Raw genomic sequence first — 9405 nt, 5'->3', positions numbered from 1 at the left:
AACTTGGAAGAAATACGGCGTGACTATACCGAATGACGACCCACGATTGAAATGTGGAAGGGAAAGGTAACCTGTTACTTAAAGAAGTGCGGCGAAGGACGCTGGGTCTTACATATGCAATGTTACAACAGACAACTTCCCAAGATTTAGCAGTATGATTCTGTCTGTCATAGGCCAGTGGTCATTTAACAGAGTTGTAAATCAATCTTCATTACATCTAGATATTCAATGTATTTGAATTAAGGATACTTACCAAACAACTCTTATAGACAACAGGAAATTGAAATTAATAGATCCATCATTACCTGTCGCCTGGGGGAGGGTAAGAAGGTATTTGTTTTGTCACGTTAAAATCTACCTGATCTACCTAAATATTCCCCCTCTCATTGGGAGCTTGTTGGCGGCCAGTTTTCTACTCGTTCCCCCTTTATACTCTGTTGAAGACAAATGAGTCCTCTTCCCTTCCCCCGCTAAAACCCTGTGATCCCCTCAAAATCCTCCGATCAGCCCACAGGGAATAAATTGGAATTTAGTAGTAATTTACCTATGTGAGTATCAATGCTCAACAACACTTAATAAAGAAAAATAGCTTGTATCGGGGGAACTCTTGAAGAATTATAACATATCCCTTTTACATACAACTAGCCTGATGAACTGTACCCTTTTTAGGCAGTACGTCTCCGAACACACTTCTTCGTAAAGACAGTGTCTGAAAGTGACAGAAGGCCAAACGGGGTGCTTAAAGGAACTAAAGTGTACATGTATATCACTGAGTGCGCATCTGAAAACATTTAGCCAAGATTTCTCATTTGCAATCCTTGTTGACCTACTTCAAGGCATCTAGTAATGAAAAATTTGACTTTTTGTTGTATAATTCTTGTACCGCAGAAGTTCAGGTGATAGTGCAACGGATAAGTGATCTTTTTTTGTTTGTTTGCTTCAAACAAGGAACGATCCACCCGGCAACGTTACATCCACGAGTAGTGTTGCAGAAACTGCCACGAAAAGCCTCATAGCAAGTAATGGTAAACTTGCTTGCAGTATTACAACAAACAGCGCCACGATAATAAGCGTTATGACAAGTAGTGTCACGACAAGTCGTGTAAAAACAAATAGCGTCCCGACGAGTTATGTCGTAAAAAACAATACCGCAACAACTCGCGTCACCACAAACAGCGTCACGTCAAGTAACATAGCGACACGTAGTGACACGACTAATCTGTTATAACCGTTAGCATCACAGCGAATAATGTCACAAGAAGCAGTATCACGACAAATAGCGTCACGGAAATTGGTGTTACAAAAAATAGTGACACGACAAATTATGTCATCAAAAACAATGTCACGACGAGTCACGTCACGACAAATAGTGCAACGACAGGTGGTGTCATGAGGTGGGTGATAGACTTGTGTATCACAATTAAATACCGCAGCGGAAATTCTACGCCACGCCCGGCCGGTATAAGCGAACAGTTGGCATATTTGTGAGCATTTTCTTTGCGATCAGCGAGCGATCGACGTTGTTTGTACCTAGTGCAATCTGTAAAACTTTTTTTTCTTCTATTTACCTCGCTGTCATGGGGAGCATCGCGTATGGTCTTAGGCAAAAAAGACCCAGTTACCCCTAATTGAGTTGGTGTGTATTTAAAGTGGTGACACGACGAGTCACGTCAAGACAAATGGTGCAACTACAAATGGTGTCATGAGAAGTAGTGTCGCGACGAGTCACGTCACGACAAATAGTGCAACTACAAATGGTGTCCCGAGAAGTAGTGTCATGACCAGTCGCGTCACGACAAATAGTGCAACGAGAGGTAGTGTCATAAGAAGTAGTTTCACGACGAGTCGCGTCACGACAAATAGTGCAACAACAGTTAGTGTCATAGAAACCAGTGTTACATCAAGTCGCGTCACGACAAATGGTGGCACGACAAATAACGTGGCGAAAAACAATGCTACGCTAACCCGCGTTACGACAAATAGTGCAACGACAGGTAGTGTCATGAGAAGTAGCGTCACAACGAGTCGCTTCAAGTCAAAAAGTGCAAGGACAAGTAGTGTTATGAGAAGTAGTGTCTCGACAAGCCGCGTCATGGCAATTAGTGTCACGACAAATGATGACACCAAAAGCAGTGTCGCGATAAAATGTGTCACGGTAGGCCCTGTCACAATAAATAGTGTCAAGTCAAATAACGTCACGACGAGTAGTGCCATGAGAAGGAGTGTTACACCGTGCAGCTGAAGCATTGTTTCGTATGTTAAAGAGATCGTAACAACAAAACAGCCGACGCCCTCGCCCAGGTCTTTCACAAAAATACCTTCAAATAGGATTTCTGGCCTACAACTGAAGGTATTTGAGTTGTATTGATCATTAGGTATTTGTAAAAACTAGTCTTCTTAAGAAAAAGAAAACTGGACTAGGGCAGCATTTTCATCCAAAAAAATCGCCCAAAAGGTGTAAAGTGTTCTACTCCATCTACTACAACGGATTACGTTTGATAACGTTTTATTTACATGTTCGTATTTTGTGCCTCGTCATGATCCCCTCTATAATATAAGCTGTCTCACACTCAGGTTGACGCTATTTAAAACGGCGACAAGCTCACCAACATTAGCACAGTCCTTACCGAACTTGCCAACTTGACAAAGCTTGGGAACGAGCTGAAACTCAACGCAAAACGAGCTCTCCTCCTCCGTGGATATACTCGAAAAACTAGTAATATACAACTCTTTGGAGAACAACACCGCCATTACCACACCAGCCGTCCAAAGTAACATCTTGGAAGTGGCGAGTAATTTACTGGATGAAATTAATATAGAAACTTGGCTAACTTCACTATAGGTAATGCTGCTGGATTTTGCTAGATCTCACGATAGTATTACTCTATAGGTTTAATGACTGACCGTCTGACCAACTGAACAACTGATCGTTTAAATGACTGGATAACAAACCGATTCACCGAATAGTTGACTGCCGAAGTGACAAACTTATTCACAGACTAACTAAAAGTCCTAAGAATATGATATTGCATTGTTAACAGAGCACCAGTACAGCTGCCACCTTCTCTATAAGCAAACTGTGTAGGGCTTAAACTACTCTCGACAATGTTCTTGACGTAAGACTTATAAACAACCTTTTCGAATGCTCTGGAAACAACCGGGGTTATGTTTATTCCTCTAAAGTCACCATTTTCCTTGGGTATTTCGACCTTGGGAATGGGGGCTATATTAGCACTCTTCCACGAACCCGGCCAAACGTTGGTTTCAAGTGACAGGTTCCATATTTTGGTTACCAGGGAGTAAGAATTTCTGCATGGTCCCTCTATATCCAGAAAGGGATCTGATCTGGGCCAGTGGCGGTCTTAATACATGTTAAACCCAAGAGTGATCTCCATACCTGCATTTCGCTTGCGCGTGGTATTTCAGCGTACGATGGAATAGGTATGAACTCTGGCTTATGATAGTCGTTGTCAGTGCACAAATGACCGAAAAAGCAATTGAGATCCTCAATCTCTGTTTCACTTAGTGTGCAACGAGAAGAAGTTTTGTAGCTACAGATGGTATTTGTTTTTTTCCACCACTCAGAACTTCCGATAGTACCACATGAAGAATTTAAACGGACTCTATTATCCATGATAGCTTTAGAAATTCGCTCATTAATAAGTTTCAATCGGTCTTTGTGAGTACTTGTTACTTTGGCCTTGATCTTCAACAAATATTTGATTAGTGGGCTCATCCAAGAAGGATCCATGAGTGACTGACTGAACGCCTGACAGCCTAAGTAACTAAAAGACTGAGGGTGGACTGACAGACTGAGTCGGTGAAGACTCACTTCGTTATACTTTCAAACGATGTAACTATCCCTGTTTGGTAATAAAACTATGTTTTAAAACATCTGATGTCGTCAGCCATAGCCCGAACTGAAATATTAGATTTTAAATTGAGAATATAGAAATAGTGCAAGGAATAACACACGAAAAAGACTGCTATGCAATGAGGGCAAAGGTCTAACTTAATTAAATAGTCTTCAACTTATACTATGTTTATAATACTTACCGTCATCATCTTTGATACTTAATACGTGTTAAGAATCGCGAAAACATCATCGATGTACTACTTAAGACGATGGATGAGTTTGGTTCTCAAGTAAGCAGTCAGCTTGGTGGTTCAATTAATTCCACTTCCTTGGTTTTTTTTATCAAGAAACATTGCTTTCAGAGTTGATTGTTTAAACCGGAATGAAACGGTGAGTTAGCTGCATAGTTTTGGTCTGTTCTCTGTTTTTCCTGCCACTTCCAGTATTATTCCTTGCTTGAATGCATTATCACTAACCACCAAGAAATGGCCATGAGCTGGACTGCAAGGGAATCACTTCCCGCGTAAATCCAGTGTACTATTTCCGTAACAAGCGCGTCTTGTCTTACGCATAGATAGCGCTCCTCGATTGGGTGTCGTAAAACCACACCAAAGTAATCATAGCAGCCATTCAGAAGAAAGAAATATACCGTTTCGAGCAATTAGAACTCAAAGTAACCCAATCAAACTGCCAACCAAAGCGCGGAAAGTGAAGTCGTAATTGGTTTGAAGTTTTCATCTGATTGGTTTAAAGAATGGCGCGAGTGTTCCGGACCAATCACCGAGCGCAGTAAAGCAAAACAAATGCAATCCCGGACTGTTTTTGTCACTTAATTGAAAATTGATCCAACAGCTCATCTTCTTTTATTTCTATTTCCAGCTCCATGTAAACTTCGCTCAGCACGGTGCGACATTCTTCGCTCCTGGGTCAGTGTTTTCAGATGCCCCAGGAAGTCGTGTGTCGACCATTTTCTACAAAACACTTCATAACGTGTTCAGACCTGGGAAGGAGGGATCAAATGAGGATCAGAGGGAAAGCGGAAAGCTACAGACGAATGGTTCAAGTATCATTTCAGCTACAGTATTACCGCGCTTAAAATTCCCATTGGCAAAACCTGTCAAACTGGTTTTGAAACGTAACAGGAAGGTATAGGCAGTATGAGCACTGAGCCTGGAGAAAGAAATGTCATCATCATCATTATCTTTAGCATTTATTTGATGTGGTCTCATGTGCAACCGTATGATTTCGTTTGTAGAGCCGTGATTTCATCGGAAAGTGCGTCCTCTGGTAGATTGGTCAATCGCAGCGAACGTGGCTGACACGTGGTTGTACACGCGTGGATCATAAATCAAATGCCAATGTTACAACGTGCGAATGTGATCATTTGACCATCTTCGCTGTTTTACTGAAAAACAAGCCGGTTAGTTCGTTATGTACCTTGCAGTTCTTAATTCTTTATTTCTTTACACGGAGTTTACTGTCGACTTCCAACTCTGAAAATACAGTCAACCAAATTCCAGGATCAAAATAGTTACTTTTTCCCGTCCGACATGAGGAAGGTTTCATGATCAAGTGATCTTTCCTATATTTTCACTGTTTAATCTAGACATGTATCAGTACAAAACACTGCAATATAAAAATGAAAAAAATAACTCTCAAAAAAATAATAATAACTCTCCAGATAATGTACTTGAACTAACGATGAAGGGAAGGGTGAGTCAAAAATCTTAGAATGAATTTCAAACGATGCTAAACTTGGATGATATTTTCCCTAGAAAATTGAAGAAAAAAGCTTTAGGAACGCCGTTGAGAGGAGCGATATTAGGGGAGAGCGAATAGCCTTAGGAAGCTTTATTCATAGCTAGCCGCTGACAACTTGAAAATTTCTAACGCTTTCGTTTTTCTTAGTATACTTCTACGTAACTCTCTTTTCCTATCCAAGCTAATAAACTGCATTTTACTGCTTGTCATATCATCTAAAAAGAGGGGCTCTACGTTAAAATCGCGTGACAAATGTGACAGGGTAAACAAGACCTTTCTCTGCCATGTACAATCTTGAATGAAATATATTCAACCATTTTCCTAATTAGGTTCAAGATCAGCATCAATATTACCTTGGGTATATTTCCACGATAGGCTGCGCATGCTGTTGACCTGTGCGGTGATTATTGTGTGCTGGAAACAAGTAAAGAGTATTCGAATGATAATGCTACTGAACCTTTGTGTGGCCATTGCTGCTTCTTTTCTTTTGATCATCTTAGCTAGATATGCAGAAAAAACAGAGGTGATTAAAGATATGGAACAAACCTGTCGACATATTTTTGCATCGAGATAGTTGCAGGTTTTTTTACCTCCACACTCTTGGCCTAATCATGAACTGTTTTCAACGCAGAAAGTTGCCATTTTGAAACTACTAAGCCCGTTAAAGTCATTCCTAATTTTACCCATATACTGAGCGTGCGTATAACTCAAAACTAAGTTAAGTGGTAACCGTTTTAGTTATATTTTTGCAAAGAAGTGCAAATATCTGTTAGTATGTTCAGTCATTTTAACTTATAGCAAAAGGTTTCTCTATCATTTGCCAAAAGCCACCCATATACCCAAATGGAGGGCGTAACAGTGAAAGCACAGTATCACATCGGAACACAGTGACCGGGCCAGATCTCGATCCCAGATCTCTCTATTAGTAGTTCAGTGAGCTCACCTCCAGGCCTCCATGTTGGAAAATTGATCACTTTGTTTTTCCGTAGATGTTATGCACAGTCACCGCAGTATGTCTCCATTATTTTCTGTTGTGTGTATTTTCATGGATGTTGGGTCATGGCGTCATGTCATATTTCCTAATCATCAAGGTTGAGACGCAAAACACTCTAAAGCCAAGGATGAAATGGATCTACGCCTTCGGAATGGGTAAGAGAAATTGGTTGTTTAACTATCACTGGTGTCCTCAAGTATTGTTGAGTGTCGTCGAAACAATGGTAGACCTATGTAATAAATCACAGTCAGATATCGCAGAAGAATCACGTAAGAAGGGCAGGGATAGTTTTACATGAACATCTCAAAATGGCCTGGGCTCGAGGATTCCCGTCAGCCAGTATGTTAAGCGGCCTCTGCACGAGAATACACAAACAGTTGTAGCCGAGTTGATATTTCTTGGTTGTAGCTTAATCATTTATTTCATGATTTTTACTTCTAGTTTTCCTTCTGCTAATTGTGGCCGTGTCATTGGTTTTGACTTGTACCGACCATTACACAGCCAATAACTGCTGACTGACAACAGAGTATGGAATCATTTACTGGACCTTCGTTGCTCCAGTCGCGATAATCGTGCTGGTAAGTGGCGTTTTGTTTTAATAACTCTATTTATGACCCATCAAGCGTTTTACCCGCATGCGATTGGTCTAAACGCATCACTTGACATAAGTGGTCCTAGCTAAGACTTGAAATTATACTGCGAATTTCCCCAAGTGATGTACAGAGAATATTCGAGACGAACAAAATCTTCATCTAATACGGCTAGGGTGTTTGATATTGTTACCAAAGCGCTAGAGATAACTTTGATTGTTAATAAAGTCGAATCACAGAAGAGTGTCAAGTCGAAAATTCCCTCATTAGAAGATCATAAAAGTCGTTAATCATGCAATCCTTTCCTGCCGACGCAGCCAAAAGATTTCTTCATATACTCATAAACCTGTTTTAAGACACGGTAGGATATTGATCATATGGTCAAATAGTTAAAAAATATGTCAGCTATTTCGTAATTAACAACCAATACTAAGTAACAAATCATATAACATGTCTCTGTCCTCTTTTCCAGATCAACTCGATTTTGTTGATTATCTTACTACGTCGTATAAACAGAGCTTCTAGGTTCAAGAAAAAGATAACACGTGTCAAGCACGTGAAGGCTTGGTTACGACGCTCTGCCATGCTACTGCCACTACTGGGAGTCACGTGGTCATTTGGCTTTCTGACGTTCATTTCCTCTTCAGTTGTTTTCCACGACATTTTCACCATATTGAACTCGTTACAAGGATTATTCAAATGAATAGAGGCTGATAGTTTCGAAAGAAACTGTTTGCGGCTGCGTCGGTGGGGGTAACGAAATAATTTGGATATATCAACAAAGTTGAAATGGTAAATTGGCCACCGTAACGACGGTGGCCAATTTACCATTTCAACTTTGGTTGAATTGTCGTTCAATCAATGCTTCGAAACCAGCTTTCACTTGCGTACTCGTTTTCGCTGGGACGTTCAAGGACTTTTAATCTAGGGGTCATCATTCTGTTGGAACCACAACGGACATGACCGATGTATGTGGCTCCTAACCACATTTCTGAGACTGTCATCTTTTGTTATGTGTAAGATATTGACTCATGTTTGCATTACCTTGGGAACTTCCCAATTGCTGATGTTTTTACTTCTGATTCACTTTGCAGTTGCTAATAAACGAGAAGGTTAATGCAAGTCAGCATGAAGGATTTCACGACCTCGCAAATAACAAAGATTTAAAAAGACTCGAAATTAAACGGCAGACTTGGATGATAACCAGTTATCTTTAGCAAACGAAACGACAAATTTATATAGTGTTTTAGATTCAGAATATATAATGTGGAAATTTACGCGAACAGACGAAAACAAAAACTTATATTTGTAGCAAGCAGAGCTTGCCTTTTCGTGCAATACTTGTATAATTTGAAATATGGTGGTCGTATCATATTTTCAAATAACTTGGTCGAAATACTCAACTCAAATAATTTAAAGGTAAACTCAAGAATAGAAATAAACAGGTTTTATTTTCATTTTGCTTTTCTCGTCATTTTAAAAAAAGAGCTTTTATTAATCCTGCCTCATATTATGAAATAACGGAGATACTACGAGCGCCCTAATTCGTCAAGAAACTGTCGTTTCTTTCTCCAGTAAACCTACCGAAAATTGAAATTTATTTTATAAAAGCACCGGCTTGTCATAAACAAACTTGTTCTCTCAACATCCAGCGTGCGTTATTAAGCCAGAAAGTCGATAGTAAGAGCGTTCTATCTCTTAATTAAGTAGCTGTTCAAGCAGGAAAACTTAAGACAGGAAAACCTGAGGATCAGTTTTGCGATAACTTTTTCGGGGCGGAATCTTATTCTTGCGGAGAATATATTTCTATCGATCTATCGATCTATTCCTCTCAGATTTTCAAGTCTAAAAGGGCTAGTCGTTGGTTGATATAAAAAAATTTCTAAGCCGATTGCAGCGAATTCTACGCCTTATTTCAAAACAAGGGTTAAAAACGCAGATTAGATGTTCAGTAAATACAAAATTTAACCGCTGATTTTGGGAGAAAAAACTTCCGATTTTCCTTTAGACGGAAAGACTTCATTTCCGCTTTCAGTTGGACTCGCGAAATTTTGACAACCTGAAACATCTGAGGCCGAGATAACACTCGAATTAAAGATTTGCGATAGTTATTTGGCAAAATAAATTGTAGAAGCAAGTATAACTCGAGTACTGGTTAGTTAGAAGAGCTTGCTAAGGGGAGCAAATGAGATTGGCTTAAACAA

General features: G+C 39.9%; 1 pseudogene across 1 annotated transcript; it reads left to right on the top strand.

Annotated features, from left to right (window-relative positions):
* Positions 1-4125: 4125 nt before the first annotated feature.
* On the top strand, positions 4126-8658 carry LOC148727237 (adhesion G protein-coupled receptor D1-like; annotated as a pseudogene). Its single transcript, XR_015990016.1, has 7 exons — positions 4126-4146; positions 4709-5002; positions 5112-5276; positions 5947-6140; positions 6607-6766; positions 7053-7189; positions 7674-8658. The product of XR_015990016.1 is annotated as an adhesion G protein-coupled receptor D1-like (transcript).
* The last annotated feature ends 747 nt before the right edge of the window (positions 8659-9405 follow it).

This window comes from Stylophora pistillata, chromosome 7 (assembly GCF_964205215.1).
Source record: "Stylophora pistillata chromosome 7, jaStyPist1.2, whole genome shotgun sequence".
Classification (NCBI taxonomy): Eukaryota; Metazoa; Cnidaria; class Anthozoa; order Scleractinia; family Pocilloporidae; genus Stylophora; species Stylophora pistillata.
Note: the sequence above shows the minus strand (reverse complement) of the source record. Positions and strands in the feature narration are given on the sequence as shown.